We start from the raw sequence: 19,176 nt of genomic DNA, 5'->3' as shown, positions 1-19,176 counted from the left end.
GGCCAGGCTGGGTCAGTTCATAACACTCAATGGCAGATCTGAGAACCAAGATGGAATGCAAGACAGGCCAGGTCAGTCTGCAACACTAGCTAGTTCACATTAGGGCCGGGAATGGGGTCTGTCTGTGCTGGACAAGGCTTCAGCATCTACAAGCATGAGGTGGAACTCAGGGAAGACCAGGTGGAGACAGGCTACAGCACCAGCCAGAAAATGCTGAGGTGAGGTAGGTGTGTGTGCTGCAGCACCCGTTAGCACACGTGGTCCCAGAGGGAACAATGCAAGCCTGCTAGCGGGCTTAATGGGGCTCTCCTGCTGGGCCATTGCTTCCATTGGCAAGATTGGGACCTGGAACTGGGGATAAACCATGCTGGGCAGGACTACAACATCTGTTGGCCTGCATGCTAACTGGGTTAGGGGAGAGCCAAGCTGGTCTAACAGACTGTATCCACTGGTTCAGGGATGAGCCAAAGTAAATACAGACTGTTTGGGCATAGATGCACCACCAACTGGCAAGTCCTGTGCGGCTAGATTGCAGGACCACCTGGAGAGGACAAGATCTGAGACTGGGAGTGGGCCCATTAAGAAAACTGTGGGCACCTGTCTGATCCTGTCTGATGGGTTGCAACTGATCCTATCTGATGGGTTGCAACTGATCCTATCTGATGGGTGAGCATGAGAACCAGGCTTGAGGTGGGCCTTGCTAGACAGGCGGTGGCACCTGCCAGCACATGTGTGTGCTGGATAGTGGGGTCAGTTGGGTAGAGTTGGGTTTCAATGCCCATTGACGTGTATGAGAGCTGAATGGATGTGGGCCAGTCTGGACCAGTCTGTTGCACATAGCGGCAAGCACAGGAACCAGAGCTGGTGATTGGGCCTAGTGGGGTTTATTGTGTGTTGCTCCTAGTAGGCTACAGTTCTTGCTGATGATGTACATGAGGGCCAAGTGTGTGGCAGGCTGGGCTGGGCTGGGTCGCAGCATGCATTGGTTTATGTAAGACACAGGTCTGTAGGCAGAACTGACCCAACAATTGCAACTACCAGTATATGTGTAGGCTGATACAGGTGACAGAACCGGACATCATACTGGCCAGGAAACACAATAGTCAGAATTGGGATCACTTCAGATGAGATTTCTTTGAGGATTTCCCCCAACTGAACTGCTGAAATCAGAACTCCAACTATTGGGAGAATTGCAAGACCTGTGGTCTGACCATAGGGCTCATGTGTCAGAACTGGGCCTTCTCAGTGACTAAGATAGAGCAGTGGATGGGCATGAAGGATATGGCAGCCCATTGGAGCCTGTAGAAGACACCTGGTACCATAACAGAAGATGGAGGGCAGAACAAATTTGTCAACTACCCCAGCTAAGTGTTGACAGGAAATATCTGGGCGAATAGAGATTTATTTATTTATTTATTTATTTAAGTGGATAATACCATTGTTTCCATACTAATATCATTTTTTCCCTGTGTCTAGGTTCATGGGAGAAACAAAGGGAAAAGCCCCACCCAGCCTCCCACCCATCCCAGGTCCCCGATGTGAAGCACGCTCTGAGGGTCCTGCTCAAGCAGTTTTGATAGTTCATCAGTTCTGGATTGCGTCATTCTTGCCCTTCCAAGCACAATGAAATCTATTCAGGATCCACTGGCTGACATAGTCTCTTCGTGGTTGGGATTCTGAGATCAGCAGTTCAGTTGGAGGATCTCCAAAGAAACTTCATCTGAGATAATCCCAGACCTGATTCTTGTGTTTCTTGCCAGTACAGGGTCTGGCACTGTCTGTCGCTTCAATCAGCTTATGCACATGCTGGTTGTTGCGATTGCTGGGTCAGTTCTGTTTCCAGCCCTGTCCTCCACTTGAAGCAATGGGTGTTGTAGTCCAGGTCAATCCTACCCACTTCATACTCGGTCCTCACGCAAACCAGTGGGAGCTGCAGCCTAGTTGGGTGCTTTCCCATAACCCCCACCAAACCTGCTCCCTACCCTGGTTCCATGCATGCCAGTATGTACCGCAGGCTTGTTCAGTCTGTCCCACATCCCATTTAGCTCTCATACTTGTAATGGGCATTGAAGCTTAGTTCAACCCAAGCAACCTACTATCCAGCCCACACACTTACTGGCAGGTGCCTTTCTGTCTAGCCACCCCTGTCCCTGTCCTGGATTTTGTGCTTTCCAGTGGGAGTGGTTACCCACGAGGGAGGTGCCTACTATCTCCCTACGAGGCCACTCCAACTTCTGGATTATGCACTCTCCAGGTCGTTCTGGAGTTTAGCTTGACAGAATTGGCCCCTAGTGCCAGCCTTTGCCATCTGATGATGTGGCAAAGCCCAACCAACCCTCTCCCACTCTAATTTTTGCTTGCACCAGTCGGAACAGTCAGCCCACCATGGCCCTTCCCTTATCTAGCTCACATGAGGCCCACAGGTGTTATAGCCCTGCTTGGTCTGGTCTGCCCCCATCCGAACTCATGCTCTCCAGTGGAAGTGGTTGTCTATCAGGGGAGCCCACATTCCCCCTGCCAGCTTTGACTCCTCCCCAGTTGTCATGTGTGCTGTTTGGGTGCTGCAACCACATCTGGTATGGCTCACTTCACCTTGGCATTCCATAATGTGCACTGGTATGTGTTGTGACCAAATCTGTCCTGACCCACATACTATGCTGGTGCTCAGATTCGCCAGAAGTTGATGTGAACGGGTTCAACCTGGTCTGCCCCCCACCTATGCCAAATGTATGCCAGTGGGATATCTTCCTCTGGCCTGGTCTGGGTTGCTGCCTATTGTAGTTCTTGTGCTCACCTGCAGGGACTGTGTCCAGAGGAGTTTCTCAAGCTTCTCCTTCAGAATCTTTCCCTATGCGAGGTCTTGCACGTACTGGTGGGTCCATGAGCCAGCCCTCCTTTCTGGCCTTCAGTCCATTCCAGTTCTTACTGTTGTGTGTTTCACCCTAGCCAAGGCTCATCCATACCCAGGCACTGCTCACACATGGCTAAGTAGGGGCAGAGACCTAGCCTAGTCGGTCCTACATCTACCCAGGTTCTCCAGAGCACCAGATGGTGCTGGAGTCTAGCCCACCTAGGTGTACCCAGCCCCAATCCACAATTATACCTAGGGAGATTTCAGCCATATCCAGACCAGAAGACAGCCCCCACTCTGGCCCCCGCACTCTCCCATGGGAACCCCAACCCAGCAAGGGTGTTCTGTCACAGCTCCCCAACTGAGTCTATGCCCAGCCTAGATTATGCACATGCCGGTGGTTGCTCTGACCAATTTGGCTTAGCCCCTCAACTGTCTCAGCCTTTGCCTTCGATGCTGTGCTGTAGTATCCCTGCCTCATGAAGACCAGTTGGGGTAAGAGCCTAGGTCAGAATCACATGTGCTCCATCCTGATTTCTGTTCTTCCTTATGAGTTGAGGTTTGCTTGGCCCTGCCTGGTCTGCACAGTCCCCATGCTTGCCTGAAAGTTTCATGACCCTGTTACTGGGAATTACCCAGAATTCATCTCTCACCTACACTAAAGCTGGCCTTATTTATGGGTGTCCCTAAGCAGAAATTTCATATCCTAACTACCATGGGGGATAGGTATGGGGAGGGGCTGGGGGAATCCCAGAGCGTATGAAACTATGTCACATAATGTGATGCAATTAATAAAACAAACAAACACACAAACAAACAAAAAAACCCAAAGCTTGCCGTTGGGCGGCCAGTAGGCAGAGCCTGGCACCATTTGGTGCACTGGCCGCTGGAAGCCAAGGACTCAGTCACTGTCTTTTGGCAGTGACTTTGTCCTGAGTCCCCAGCCTTGGATCAGGCCCAGCAGAGGCAACCCCATATCGGCCACACTACAGGGAGCTGCAAACCACCCCCAACTGCAAGACCCAGACCCACGAATACAGATTCTAACGTGGACTATATCAGCCAATGGATCTTGGAAATATTTTCTCATCCTTTGGATCAGCACGATTCATAGCATTTCAGAACTATTGAAATCAACTGAGCAGAATCCTTGGCGCATGCTTCACATCGTGGTCCCTGGAATGACATCACATCATCTCCCATCCCTAGGTACTAAGGCATTTGAGAGGCTAGGCGCAGCTTCTCGCCTTATCACCTTCCTTTTTCCAGATGTAGGAAGAAGAAAAAGAAAATTTGGAAACAATGGTCTCACCTGCTTCCCCTAATCCTTGACCCTAACCACTGTAATCACCTATGTAAACATGATCAAAAATAAAACTAAAGAGAGAGAGAGAGATTAGCAAAGTGGAAAATAAGAGCACAAGGTAGAGGAAAGGCCCTCCAAGGATTTTATCCTGCATTAAGTGACAGGTGTGTGAGTGAACTGACCTGAACTAGAGACCACAAAATTAGGAACCAAAAAGAGGGAACACTATGACAGTATAGTGGCTCACTTTGGCATCAGATGGGTGAAACTGTTTGGGGTGCAGAGATCATCAGCAATAAACCAATGGCCTTGAGAGGGTTTAGTCAGGCATTAAACATTGCCTCATTCAATAATAATTCTGATTATATAATCAGAAAAAGAATATTTAGTGGAAAAAAATCAAAACAAAACTAGATTTGATGCTAATCTCCTTGACTTAGAATTGGTTTAAGATGAGGGTTAGCAGTTTGGGTAAACAATTTAAATAAGTAACATCTTTTAATTTTTCATCATAAAATACAGATACAGTTCTTGGGTGTTGCAAGGAATCGCCAAAATAAGATAAAAATCATAATAAGCTGTTAAATAATTAATGTGTATTAGACACAGTACTAGGTGCTTCCAGATACTTCATCTTCTTTCCTATAATTAGCTTACAAGGTAACTACTATCCCTCCTGTTTTACAGATGAAAACTGGATTTCCATGTGAATAAGTAATTTGTGTCATGTCCCATAGCAATCAAATATGTAAGGATGGATGTAGTAGGTATTTAACACATGTGAGCTCTCTCCTCTCACTTGTCTGCAATGTAGCCATGAACAACTTTAAAACTGCTTATTTGATTATTGAAGATAAAATCCTTAAATGAGGGTTTTATCTCTGCTGGGGTAGGGTTTGTTTAGCTGCCATTATGTTTATTGTGAATTTGATAGCCTCTTAATCCACCGAAGTCGTGACCTTATTGTTACGTGTTGATTTCTTCTGTCGCCAGTGTTTCTCTAGGGGCCTTCATCTGCATTTGTTTGTGGCTGTCTCTTTCCACTGACATTTCCTCCTTTACATGATTCCCAAGATAATTTCTCATTTGAGCCTGAGTGATAATGTCAAAATCAATCAATCCCTGACAAGCTTTGTAAATACATTCCCTAAGCTTTCCGTGAGGAATATCTTTACTGATATAGGTGCTTAGCCTAGTGATTATCATGTCTAAAACATCCATGTCCCACAAGGTGTCTGGGGTTCAGTCCTCAGCTCCAAGTCCTGACACCAGCTTCCTACTAATTCAGACTCTAAGAGGCAGTGGTGATGGCTCAAGTGGTTATATCCCTGCCACCCATGTGAGAGACCTGCTTTAAATTCCTGACTTCCAGCTTGACGTAGCCCAGCCCAGACTCAGCCATGGCAGAAACCTGGGGAGTGAATCAGTGGATGAGATCTTCCCCAAGCCTGAAATAAAAAAAAATTTAGAAATAAAAATGGCCCAGGATTGCATAAACTTACTTAGAAAACAAAAACGGAATAGCTCTATTGTCCAATTCTTGAAGGAGCAGGGTGACCAACCCAGAAGAAAACTGGGAGGTCAGAGCCTTTCCTAGATCATGGAATCTCATGGTTGGGCAGATTTCAGGTTCATTGCACCTGGATCCTATCGTGGGAAGAGGGAGGAGTGTCCTCCCCTAGGACCTTTGGGAACTCCAGGTGGACATGAAGACCTTGATCCAACATGGAGAGACACAGAACTCAGGATCTTCAATTTCCTTTTCCCTCTGTGGGTGGGGAGTGCCAGTAATACTTTCACAGGTTTGAACAGCCTTACAAGGGTTATTTTCTTCCTCAGAGCCAGGAGATGCAAGACAGCAGCCATAGGCTGATTGCAGACTGTTGGGAATTTGCCCTATCATGTAGTTTTTAAAAATTGAATTAGTTGCAACATTTAAAATGAGAGACTTTATACGAAAATCCAGATTTCTGGCTTCTCTTGAAATACCACATCTGATAATCCTGGGCTAGCATTTCCGCAGGAAACAGTAGGCTGACTCTGAGGAAGCCTCTTCACGTGGGGCAAGGATCTCTCCTGAATTTTCAAGTTCCTATTTGGCCCTATACTCATGCAGGCTACCTATCTGATCTACTGGACATTTGAGTTTTAAAGAATGGAAAAGAAAACCTGGGGTTGAAAGACTTATAACTTCAGCAATTTAGAAAAGAAACACTAAAAAGCACTTTATATAAATGTTGTTTTTGTATGTTATCATTCCAGTGTTGCAGATAGAGCAACTGTAGACCAGAGAGTTGATCAACATGATCAAAGTCCTATGGTTGGAGGGCCCACAACAATGGCTCAGTGGCTAAATCCTTGCCTTGCAACCGCCAGGATGCCTTTTGGACACTGATTCATGTCCCAGCTGCTCCACTTCCCATCCAGCTCCCTGCCTGTGGCTTGGGAAAGCAGCAGAAAATTACCCAAGGCCTTGGGACCCAGTATCTATGTGACAGACCCCAAAGAAGGTCCTGGATTCTGGCTTCATATCCACTCAACTCTGGCTGCTGCAGCAGCTTGGGGAGTGAACCAGCATACTGAGAATCTTTCTGTCTGCATCCCCTTCTCTATGTCAGTCTGCCTTTCCAATAAAAATAAATATATCTTAAAAAAGAAAAGAAGTCCCGTGAGAAGTGGTAGAATTCTGATTTGAGGTTGAGTCTTTCTGGTTCCAACTTGTGTTACCACTAAATCTCCCTGTGCCTTTCTACCACAATGGCTTTACCTCAGCTGTGGTTCCTGCTCATGAAGAATGCAGACACACACTTCTGCTGCTATAGAGCACTTGATGCCTTATCAGTATCTCAGAGTTAATATGTCAATTTTCTCTGGCTTGCATCATGGTGCAGTCTCTCTCTCTCTCTCTCTCTCTCCCTCCCTCCCTCTCTCTCTCTCTCCATATATATATATATATGTATATATATATGTATATATGTATTTATGCACACACACACACACACCAGTTTTCATCCTTGATACTAAGAAAACCCATTTAGAGTCTTGATTTTTCTCCTCTTGGCTGGCATTCTCTCTGCTCTCTGAGTCTCTGATGAAAATAGGTACAGTGACATTCAAATAGGAAAGGAGAAACTTCCTTACATATCACCAAAGTTATCATTTGCATCGAGGGATAAGAGGGTGGATAACTTTTAGTCCAGCAATTCATCAACCCATGTGCACTTCACAGCACTGGCTTAAATTTTCAGTCTCATTAAATTGTTTCAGTTCATCTGGTCCCAATCTTTGTGGTTGTCTAAGTGCATATTTATGTCCCATGAGTTATTGCCATTACTAACCTGTGTCATACCACTCCTACCTCCCCATTACCCTTAATTGCTCTTGCAGTACTTCTGGTATTATTTAAGTCTTCCCTTTACCAATTACTTCCAAGATTCCAACAAGCTTGTTGCATGTGTATGAAGCACCTGGTCTTTTGGGTTTGTTCATAGCATTATCTGTCCCCGCCGTCCAGCAGTGGTGACACTAAAATGATGAGGCACGCTCTTGAGGGTCTGGGAAAAGCTGGAACCGCAACCGGACCTCTCACTGCCAAAAGCAGCTTGTTTAAATCCTTATCTCCGCTGCTCTGGTCCCCATTGGTCTAAGCTTTCCTCCCTGCTTTTCCAACTCTCTCTCTGGCACCCTTCTTGCTGCCCATCCTTCGTTCTTTCGCCAGTCTTTCTCCTCGTCACCCCCCAGTCTTTCTCTCCATCTTTCTCATCCCCATCTCTCTGTACTGCTTTTACTGCTTCTGTCTGTATCCCTCTTTTCTACTTTCTATCCGGCACCCTTCCTCCTGCCCATTCTTCTTCTCCCTCGTCCCATATTTCTCTGTCCATTGTCAGTCCATCCATCATCCACTGTCGTCCATCTGTCTGTCGTCCGTCCCATCCCATCCGTTGTCGTCCCGGCCTAGCTTTTACCGGCTACTTTTATATCGTTCTCCACCAGTCACTTCTCCCTGTGGGTCCACTTGATGCTACATGATAGGCCAGTAATCACAGCAAGGGCATTAGCCTATCCCTGTGACTTCCTGTTTACCTGCTGGCAAAACCAACTCCGCCTCCTGGCCCTTGGTCAGCCGCCATCTTGCAATGGCCCCTCCTATTCCGGCTTTCCTATTCTGGGGAGCAGCTTCAGCACCCTACTCCCCACAATTATCCAGGTTATTTTTGCTAAATCTCTTTAGTGATGTGTGTGTGCTGGGTACATCTCCCTCCTAAAACCACTGCCAAGGGATGTTAAGATCATACAGGCTTCACTTAGTGGGTAGAGTCACTTATGTGATATGTTGCAGCATAGCTACCAAATGGATTAGAGCCCAGTGTCTTAGAATATTAGCTTGCTGGATTTTGTTCCAATATCCATTTGTCTCTGCATATATATTACATTGCTCCATAAATAAGGTGCCATGAGGAACTGGGCTGAGAGATCTAACATTGAATCAGGATTTTTTTTTCCTCTCCTTTAATAACTAAGGCTTGATTATCACACCAAGACTGATACCTCTTTCTGCATGATTTTTTTTCCCTACACAGAGCTTCACTACCCTGTGAAAATCTTAATTATCTTGTCTGTACTAAACATGACTGGATATTAGTGATGGTTATGGATCAATCAAGTTGAATTCTCAAGCTCTTAGGTGTCTGTCTATGATATAATCGTGTACCCGGAAAGCCCAAATCAAGTGAAATGGGTTTATCACACAGCCTCAGTGCAGATTCAGGTTGACTTAAGTGCTCCTCTGGGTGCTTGGGTCTGCAGTTTCTGTGTCCTCTTTCCTAAAGCAGGCCTGGTGACTCAAAGGAGATTTGGTGGTTTGTCTTCATGCACAGAGGGGGCTTAGTAATAGCCACAGGGCCACAATCACTTCTCAATAGTGAGACTTCTTGAGCCAGTTTAAGCAACATGAAGGAAATGAAAGTGGAGCCCTGGAGTAGGGTTATAGCTGATTCTTGAAAAGCGACTGAGGTAGTGAATTCTCTCTTGTTTTTGCTTTCTTGTATGGACTGGCTTTCCCTTTCTCTCTGGAGTTTACCGTTGTTTCTCTAATACATAGGGTGGCACACAATCATCCCATTTCTTTCATGTTTTATTTATTTATTTTTACATTTTATATTTTATTATTACTATTCCATTTCTTTCATGTTTACATGTAGTTTCAGATGTATGCAAGATTTTCATGTTTTCAAGTCTCAAATTCATATTCCCAGAAAAGAGAACTTGACAGTTTCTTCATCTGGAAATGCAGCTAAAATACCCTTTTTCAATTAAAAAATATTTAATATAGGTGACTAAGCAGAGTCACTTTTCCCCTTCTATGTATTGGGTTTTCCTGTTTCATTCAAACACACCTGTTCTCTCTTACTTTCTCTTAATGTAACACAGAGCTCCACAGCCTCCCAATCTTCTAATCTCCTTAAAATTTTGGATTTTGAGTCAGACCTAGATTTTACTCTTGCATCAGTATTACACTAATTGTTTGACCTAAGACAGATCTTTTTTACAGCTTAGAATCACTCTTTCCTCATCTGTACAATAAGATGTGGAGATGATGGTAGTGGTGGTGATGCGTGTGTGTCTGTTCTAAGCACTATATTTTTAAAAATCTGTATGAAATGTTCTAGAAACTTGAAGGCATCACAAATCTAGAAGGTATTATTGAGGCAGAAAACCCTTAAAATAATCCTTTGACCCACAGTCTGGTTCTTCTGATGTTTTAGGAAGGCCTTTGCAGAATACTTTTATTCTCTCAGTTTGTATTTGCCCATGTCTGCATGTCTTACTTTTTTCGGTGGCAACAGTTTTAACTCCAGGGTGTGTCCTCCTGATTTATTTGCAGAGATTAAAAATGATGGATGCCTAATAAATGCTAGATATGTAGATAAAACTCCAGTTCTCCATGCATCTGCTCCATGTTTTTGCTGTGATACTTTTCAGCAGCCTGGAGGTCTCTACAATAGGATTGAAAGCCTGTAAAGATAATCTCAAAAATCCCTGTAAAAATGCAAAGGCATTATTAAATTTACAGAAGATATGACTCCTAATAACGCCACGCAAATTATGAGCAGTAATGGAAAAAATCCGATTCACATTTGTCTTTTTGTTCATTGCATTTATAATTACACTCTATGTAGGTCAAATTTTTTCATTTCTATATCCTGTGTGCCCTAAGGCATCTCTTCAGATATCAAAAGAAGAGAGAAACACGTAACAACATGGAATCATGAAATGTTACAGCTAAAAGTGCATCATGCTAAGCCTGTGATTTTACAGATGAGGAGATGAAGTCAAAGAGACATGAAATGGCTTGCCTAAGGTCACCCAGCAATGTAGTCATCTTTTTCTCTGACAAATTTGATATTTTCAGGATTATTGACATTTCTTTGGAAAGAAAACCCTTTTTAAAATGAAATATTTTCTACCAAGGACCAATGCAATGTATCTTAGGCTTGCAGATGGAAATTGCAGGGATATTCTATGGAGGCAAGCCAGAAAAGGCCTCTGCTCCCCAGTGGTTGACTCTAAAGATGTGTCATTTTCACATAACAGCAAAAATGTTTCTAATCAGGTGAGTCTCTTCAAATTAATGATCTAGCCACTTCCCTCAGATCATTCTTTCTTGAGCATCTACTTCATGGCAACCATGTACTAGTTTCTATAAAAAAGTTGAATTATTCACAGATAAAAATAAGCAACACAGAACAGAAGCAATATATGTGTATACTTCAAAAATGGAATTGAAAGATAAGTTTATTGAAAAAATTGAAATCCATGCATAGTTTCTTCATCTCTGAGCTTCTTGCAAACCCTTCATTGCACAGTGGCCAAGAGCATAGACCGTGAAGTCAGATGCGATATCCACTAGCTGAATGGTTTTGAGCTAAACCCATGAAGTATTTTTGCTTCAGGTTCTTCTTGTGTCAAGTGGGCTCACTAATAGTTACTGTAGGGATCACGAGTTTATCAACTATTAGGGGCTTATACAATCTGACCAATCATGAGTTTTGGTAGATACCAAACTACCCGTCTCTATGAGGTAGTAACCAATACAACTGCTCCTTTATTTAAAATATTATTTAGTTTATTTAAAAAGAGAGACTGATGGAGAGAGAGATAGCTAGAGAGAGTGAGAGAAACAGAGGTTGACCTTCTTTATGTTGATGTACTCCCTAAATGGTTACCATGGCAAGGGCAGGGTCAGGCTGAAACCAGGAACCAGAAGCCCCATTTCAATCTCCCTCACTGGCAGTAGAGGTCCCCAACTGGGTCTCTGCTATGAGATGCTACATCGCAAGCAGCAACTTAAGCCATTGTACCACAGTACCAGCCATATCCTATTTTTATAGACGAAGAAACTGACACTAAGAGGTCAAGTAACTAGCTAAGGCAGATAAAAAGGTTCAAACCTGTGTTGATCTGACAGTTAACCCTGCCACGCAAGCCCTGGGCTGTGTGCTGTTGTCAGATACAAAGCCTGCTCTCAAGAACATTGCAATCTAGACACGTTAATGCGGGCTGAAGATACTAACAGGCATTCGAGAAAGAAATAACATGGGCTGGGCATTTCAAGATGGGGCCCATGGGAGAATGTTTCTAGTTTTAGAATTCAGAAGCAGGTTCCAGGAGAATTTGACTTTTCTTTTTAAAGACTTATTTATTCATTTGTATATGAAAGCAGATTTACAAAGCAAGCACAAGTAATGGGGAGAGAAAAGGTGAGAGAGGGAGAAAAGGTTTCTATACAGGATTTACTTCCCAAATGTCTGTGGCTGAAACTAGACCCTGAAATTCCATCTAAGTCTCCCACATGGATGATAACAACCCAAGTGCTTGGAAAACTTGTTTCCCACCCAGACACAGTAGCAGGTATCTGGATCAGAAGTGAAGGAACCTGCACACAAAGCAGCATTTTGCTAGCACGTGCAGCAGTTTAACACAATGAGCCACAACACTAGCCATCTGAACCAAATTTAAAGGATGTGTTTATGCAGAAGCTGAAGTGAGAAAGAACAAAGGGCCCAGAGGAGGAAAGATGATATCTGGATAGAAGACTACTAGCTGATGATTCAGTAAAACACCTCAGAATATGTGCAGTGATGAAAAAGGTGTGAGGCCTCAAACCTTAGGTGATGTCAGGTTACAAGGTGCTTCTCGCACCACCCTTAAAGAGTATGCACCAAAAATTGAAGGTGCTTCAGATGGCTCTTTTAAAAAGCCAAGTGAAAAAAGAATTAACAATAAGAGTAAGACCTAAGGCTTTGAGACAGAGTGGTTATCTACCTGCAAGAACTGGTAGAAGATAGTTTTATTTACCTGGTAAATTCTCTTCTGAAAAAAAATCATACCTTTAAAAAAAGGCATGCACACAAAGAGAATGTACCTTTTCATTAGCAGCATTAAGGTCTTTTTTTTCTGAAATATGATATAATTTTTATATATAAGTGAAAACGGAATTGTAAGTATTTCCTATTCAGTGTATAAAATAGGTCTAGACTTTAAATTTTATTGTTGAGTTCTTTCCTTACCTCCTTTTCTTCCTGCCTGCCTCTGGCTTGTTTTGGAGCCTGGTTCACTCCGCTGTCCTAGGAAACAGTTTTTGTTCTTTAATTTTGATCTTTTGTTATGCTTGTCTTATGTTCAAATTTCACATTTATTAGGGCATAAACTTGCAACTACTGGGGCACAAAACATCCCTAAAACAGTGAAGTTGAAAGAAGAAATAGAGATGGCCTAAATTAGAATTCATACTGCTATGAAAACTAAGGCTTAGAATAACAACATGACATGTTCTTTAGGAACACAAAGCCAGCTTAATCTCTTGTCCAGTGCTCATTTCATTGTCATCTGAGCTCCTACAGGCCTCTGCGGAGGAACTGAGCTTCTTAGGAATGCTTCACCGTATTGGAACACACTTCTCAAGTACTGCTTCAAGACACAGAATCCATGAAGTAGTTAGAGTTGGAAGGAAACGTAATGTCATCAAATCCAGCATTCCCCTTGTCAAGTTCATGTGTTGGAAACTTAATCCTCAATGAGACTGTATTAGGAGATAGGAGTCTTTAGGGAAATGTGGAGGCTTTGCTTTCAAGAAAAGATGGATGCTGTAACAAAATAATTTGCTGGATATGGTTTGATTCTTTTGCATACTTCTGACCCTTCTACCGGGAGACAACACTGCATCCCTCTTCTTAGGAGAGAGCAACATCAAGCTACCATCCCGGAAGCAGAGTAGTCCTTGCTAGAGTGCTGAGTCTGATTGTGCTCTGCGCTTGGACAGCTCATCCTCCAGAACTGTGAGAAGTTTCTATCCTTTATAAATTATCCAGTCTCTTGTGTTCTCTTACAGCAGCACAAAGAGACTAAGACATTTCTTTGACAGAATAGAAGACCAAGTTGACTTGCTCTAACGTAGAGAAAGGGAGGGGATTCCAATTTGCTGACTCCCAGGACCACAGTTTTTCTCTGAACATGCTCTTTTTTATTTCTTTGAAGTCTCCATTTCTAGAGTCCATCCCCTTACAGTAACATGTACTGAAAGGAATCCAGCTTTATAATGTCTGGAAAAGCTTCAAGTGGAATGTATCCAAATCAGTAAGAAGCCATTTCCTTTGGTTTTCCTCTGGATGACCAGTTCAGCTTGGGATGTGTTAGGGGGAGGGTTGGGGAAAGAGACATGTGCAAATCTATCCATTCCTTTATTAAGTTCTTTACCTCTTCATACTCTCTAACTAACACAGTTATTGATTCCTGGATGAAACCAGAACTCAAGACAGTTAACAGTGGAGTTGGGAATTTGGTGAAGCAACACCAAATTCAGCCAAAACCAAGAGTGCATACTTGCTTAGCACTTCTGAGGACACCTTGTTCTTCACACGCGCTAAGTGAACATACAGTGAAGGTTCATTGGCCAGACTGTACAGTGGGTGTGGAATGTGCGTACATGTGTGTACATGTATGTATGAAAGAACTGTGTAAACTACAAAACATGTATAATTTGAAAAAACCCAAGAAACCCATAGCTCTTTCTCCTCTGTCATAGATTAGATTCAGAAAAGGATATTCCTAGCAATTGCCTATAGTTTTACACATATCATACTTGGGTAAATCACCTGGGAGCTTCGGAAGTAATATTGATGTCTGACATCCACTCCCAGAGATTTTGATTCATTTGATCTGGGATGGGCTCTAGACATCATGATTTTCTGAAATAACCCATTTGTCTAAAATACAACTATGGTGGTGAATTGCTTATATTTTGAAATGATTTTCCTTGACTACTGAGAATCCTTGTTTGTGTATAGAGTTAATTTCTCTTAAAATGTAATCTTAACTTTCTATGCTACTACATTTGTTCTATGAGATTTTTAAATAAAAACTTAAAAAACAAAACACTGGTTATTATAGGATGTAAACCAAATTTGCTACATGTACTAGGGTATTTTCTTTAAAATACCTATTGCTCATTAATGACTTGATGACCTTGGAATCTGTATGGAACATACAAAGTGCTGAATCCCACTTTGAGATGTTTAAAACCAGAGGATGCTCATGAGACAGTGACCTGTGAGTGGAGTCACCAGATGTTACAACTAAAATTGCAAGACACCCTGTGAAGATTGAATTTCAGTGAACATGTATTTTAGTACAACTATGTGCCATACAGTATTTGGACACACTTATATATTATTCATGGCTTAACTGTATTGTGGGTTGATATTTGTTATGCAAGGTTTTTATGATAAAAGAGGGAAACAGGAATTAGACAAAGTCTCAGAAAAGAGGAAATGTATGATATATTTAGAGAATTTGGAGAAGCAGTATGGGATTGCAGTGTAAGAAGATATATTGGGAGTTGTCAAGACATTAAATAGGGACAGCAAACTAAAGGCACATCCTAGAAGTCTTTGAATGCGCTTGTGCACTGTCAGCAATGGAGAGACCTTTTAACATGTTACAAGAAGGAAAATAATATATGATTCATCCATCTGTCTGTCCATTCACCCGTTCATTCACCTATCCATCTGTATCAGTGTATCTGTGCCTATGTGGCATGTTGGAAATCATGTGTTCTCTGAAGCTCTATTATGGCTGTCGTGTGTGAAGAGTGATCTTCCACAAATTAGAGCCTCTCTCAGACTTGGCTGCCTGAGAAATGAGCATACTTAGATTTACATCCTATATACTTATCAAGATTACCATACTGAGAAGCAATTACTGACCAGAAAAAGCCACCTTTATGAGGATTTGCTAGAAGGCTCAAATACTGTGTGTCCCAACTTACAACCTTATTATTGTAAAGTATTACCCCTCTCTAGTTCATTTTGCAAAAGCTTTGGACTTTGCCCCTGTTACAGTCACAGTGTGTATGGATTGCAAGCTTGCTTCTCTTGATGAATCGGCACATCTGTGAATGGTATGTGTCGGTGGAGGGAAGGAGAGAGCGGTTGTTATTTGGGAAGTGCATTACAAAGCATTTTCATATCCATCATTTCCTTTGAATCTTCTGACAGTTCCTTCTGCTGTCCTGGGAGGATAGACTGGGGTGGGGTGGGGGACACAGATTGGAGGTAGAATACACCACTGCAAAGCTGCTATGATAGCCTCCCGTAAGAAGTACTGGACCTGAACTAAATGAGGCAAAGGATGAGCTGAAAACAGCAAGAACAGATGAAAGCAAACGAGCCAGAAATAAAAACAAAAGGGAGTTCTGACACCTGCATTTTGGTCTCCTTGACATTGATTCTGTTTCCTCTAGGGACATGTCCCGAATAAGGGTGAAACCGGATGCTTCTAGCAGTGTCAGATGACACCACCCCCAACTTTCTATTGGATAAGTGAAGGCCCAAAATAGCCTCTCGTCCCATAGGCTAGTTATTACTGGGACTCAGATTCCTGTTCTGAAAACCTGGCTTCGGGGAGAAGCCAGCCATTTGCCCACTTACGCTCTCACCAGCTGACCTAGGGCATTAGCACCCTGGTGCCTGCTGACACAGAGCATCTGCCAAATTTGATTAGCCTTGTGGCATGGCTATGCTGGGCATGTCCTGCATTGCTGCTGAAAGAAGACTTCCATGAAGGGTCTGTGAGACTTGAAAACGGCATTTTCTTTTTCCTAGTAAGTGTCAGTCAAGACTGATTGGCTGGTACTTAGAGGTACGGATGGGAAAGAGATAAATATATTGAAAGTAACAGAAGACAAATAATAATCTAACAGTATTTTCTAAAAACAACATAGTTTTTTTTTTCCTTGAACTTTGCAAAGGCCTTTGGAGTCCAGCAGAATATGCCCAGCATTTGTGAAATGACGCACAGGAGCTGGCTGCCGGCTCAGAGTAGGCTGAGCCTGGCTCATGTGATGGTGAGCACCTGACTGATGCCAATGAAGTTCTCTTCTCCCTAGCACATTGCCAGATGAACCTCATGTGTAGACTCAAGCATGCTACTCCTATTTCTGATCACAGGTTATCTGAAGGAATTTACAGACCCTGGTGCCAGAGCTCAGTGTTGGATGGAGATGTCTGGTGATATTATTTTGACTGAAAGCCCATTTTATCACCTAAAATTGTTTTCCTTGTTTTTATCATTAAACTTCTATTTGCATTCAGTGTCCTATAAGGCTAGCCTCCTTTCTGGTTCATCTTCAGGTCCTCGCTACAAGGTTGGGATCCTATTTCCTGTGGGTGCAGTCCTCTAGTACCTATGATTCCTATTGCCTGGAGGAAGAGGAATCTAGGTCAGCAGTTCTTCCCTGGCTGATCAACTAAACTACTGGAAACGGCTTTTAAAATACAAATGTCAGGACCTCATTTTCAGAGATACTAATTTAACCTGTCTGGGGTAGAGCTTGGGCAGGGTTTTTTTTTTTTTAGATTTATTTATTTGGGGCCCGGCAGTGTGGCCTAGCGGCTAAAGTCCTCGCCTTGAAAGCCCCGGGATCCCATATGGGCGCCGGTTCTAGTACCGGAAGCTCCACTTCCCATCCAGCTCCCTGCTTGTGGCCTGGGAAAGCAGTTGAGGACGGCCCAAGCCTTTGGGACCCTGCACCTGCGTGGGAGACCTGGAAGAGGTTCCTGGTTCCTGGTTCCCGGCTTCGGATCGGCGTGTACCGGCCCGTTGCGGCTCACTTGGGGAGTGAATCATCGGACGGAGGATCTTCCTCTCTGTCTCTCCTCCTCTCTGTATATCCGGCTTTCCAATAATAATAAAATCTTAAAAAAAAAAAAAAGATTTATTTATTTGAAAGTCAGAGTCAGACAGAAAAACATTTTCCATCTGCTGGTTCATTTGCCAGATGGCCACAACAGCCAGGGCTGAGCTAGGCTGAAGTCAAGAGTTGGAAGCTTCTTCCAGGTCTCCTACATAGATCGCAGGGGTCCAAACACTTGTTTTTGTCCCAGGCCATTAGCAGGGAGCTGGAAAGCAGATGAAACAGCCAGAACATAAACCTGCGCCATATGGGATGCTGGCATTGAAGATAGTGGCTTTAACCACTAAGACCCAGACACCGAGTCTGACTCTGTGATGTTTGCTATGTGACTCAAGTGTATAAAGTCAGAATTGAGAGCCATTGTCTAGTGGTTTAGACGAGGGTTGTGGGAGCTGAAGTAATGGGTAAAGTCACCACCTGTGACACTGACATCCCAAATGGGATCAGGTTTACATCGTGGCTGCTCCATTTCTGATCCAGCTCCCTACTAATGGCCTTGGGAAAGTAGCAGAAGATGGTGCATGTGTGTATTGGGCCCTGAACACACATGACAGACCTGGGTGAAGCTCCTGACTTCAGCCTGGCTCAGCCTTAGCTCACCACCTAAGGAATAAATCAACAGATGGAAGATCTCTTTGTCTTTCCCTCTCTCACTGTAACTCTGGCTTTGAATTAATTAAATAGATCTTTAAAGCAAAAAGATTGGGGGTGTTAGAATAATAAGGACGTGGTTTGAATTGTGCGTCCTTGGAAGTTATTTAGGCTGCTGTGTTGTCATTTCCGTTCTCTCTGTATTTTATATAGCATGTAAACTAGCATAGTATGTAGCAAAGATGGTAATGTAATATTGCCTATTTTGAAAATTCCGTTCTTATGTTCTCCTAATTGCTAAGATGATCTTCCTATACTGATCTTCTCCATACACATTCTCTATTTGAAGCCCATGGGCACCACTCTCCATAGACACGTCTATAAAGTATCCTTCACCTGTTCACACATAATAGCTGCTGAAATGAGGCATACAGACAGTTCTCGGCACTTTGACACTACTGTTGTATCTACCCCATTACCTCTGCAACCTGTTCACAAAACCACAGCAAACTGAATTCTTTTCCGGGAAGTCGGTTAAGTGGTGGTAAGCGTGTGGCATAGTGCTGAGACTGAAGCAGACCTTATCCAAGAGGTATTGGAGAGGAGGACCATAAGCAAAGATTCGTAGTATATGGCAATGGCGTCCAAGATCATTGCAGAACCACAGGTCTGTTTTCCCTTCTCTCCTCCATTAATCTTAAACATTGATATAGGGAAGAATGGACATTCTTGAGTTTATCAGATGGTTACAGAAAACTCTGTTTACCCAATCTCAGCCTTCAGATCTGCTGTGAGGTGGAAGGGGTGACAGCTGTTCTATTTCTAGGTGGTGAAAACATCTGGCACAAAGCCCCAGACATTCTGCCCTCAGATTGTTCAGCACAGAGTAGTATTTTGTCCACTTCTGGAAGGGCCTTCATGCAATATGAACCTGTTTGCTTGCTATCCACTAAAAGGTCAAGTCAGTGCTTATCCTCCCCCCCCAAAAAAACTGTAAGCACTATTGATGAGAGCCTAAATCTTCTGATAAATAGCTACTCACCTGTCTTTCTTTTTTATTATTTCCCTGATACCTTTTATGCTTTTAGTCTTGTTGTTCAGAGAATGACACCAGATCCTGGATTTTGTCTTTGATATGCTACTCACCCAGAGTGTGACCTGTGACAGACTAATTGA

General features: G+C 43.2%; 1 long non-coding RNA gene across 1 annotated transcript in view; it reads left to right on the top strand.

The window, feature by feature from the left end:
* LOC131480180 (uncharacterized) overlaps nucleotides 1–19,176 on the top strand; it is a 120,861-nt gene that overhangs the window by 77,426 nt on the left and 24,259 nt on the right. Inside the window, exon 2 of the long non-coding RNA XR_009245304.1 lies at nucleotides 10,629–10,770. This is a non-coding gene — a long non-coding RNA (uncharacterized LOC131480180). The remainder of the gene's footprint in view (nucleotides 1–10,628; nucleotides 10,771–19,176) is intronic.

This window comes from Ochotona princeps, chromosome 4, assembly GCF_030435755.1.
Source record: "Ochotona princeps isolate mOchPri1 chromosome 4, mOchPri1.hap1, whole genome shotgun sequence".
NCBI classification, from domain to species: domain Eukaryota; kingdom Metazoa; phylum Chordata; class Mammalia; order Lagomorpha; family Ochotonidae; genus Ochotona; species Ochotona princeps.
Note: the sequence above shows the minus strand (reverse complement) of the source record. Positions and strands in the feature narration are given on the sequence as shown.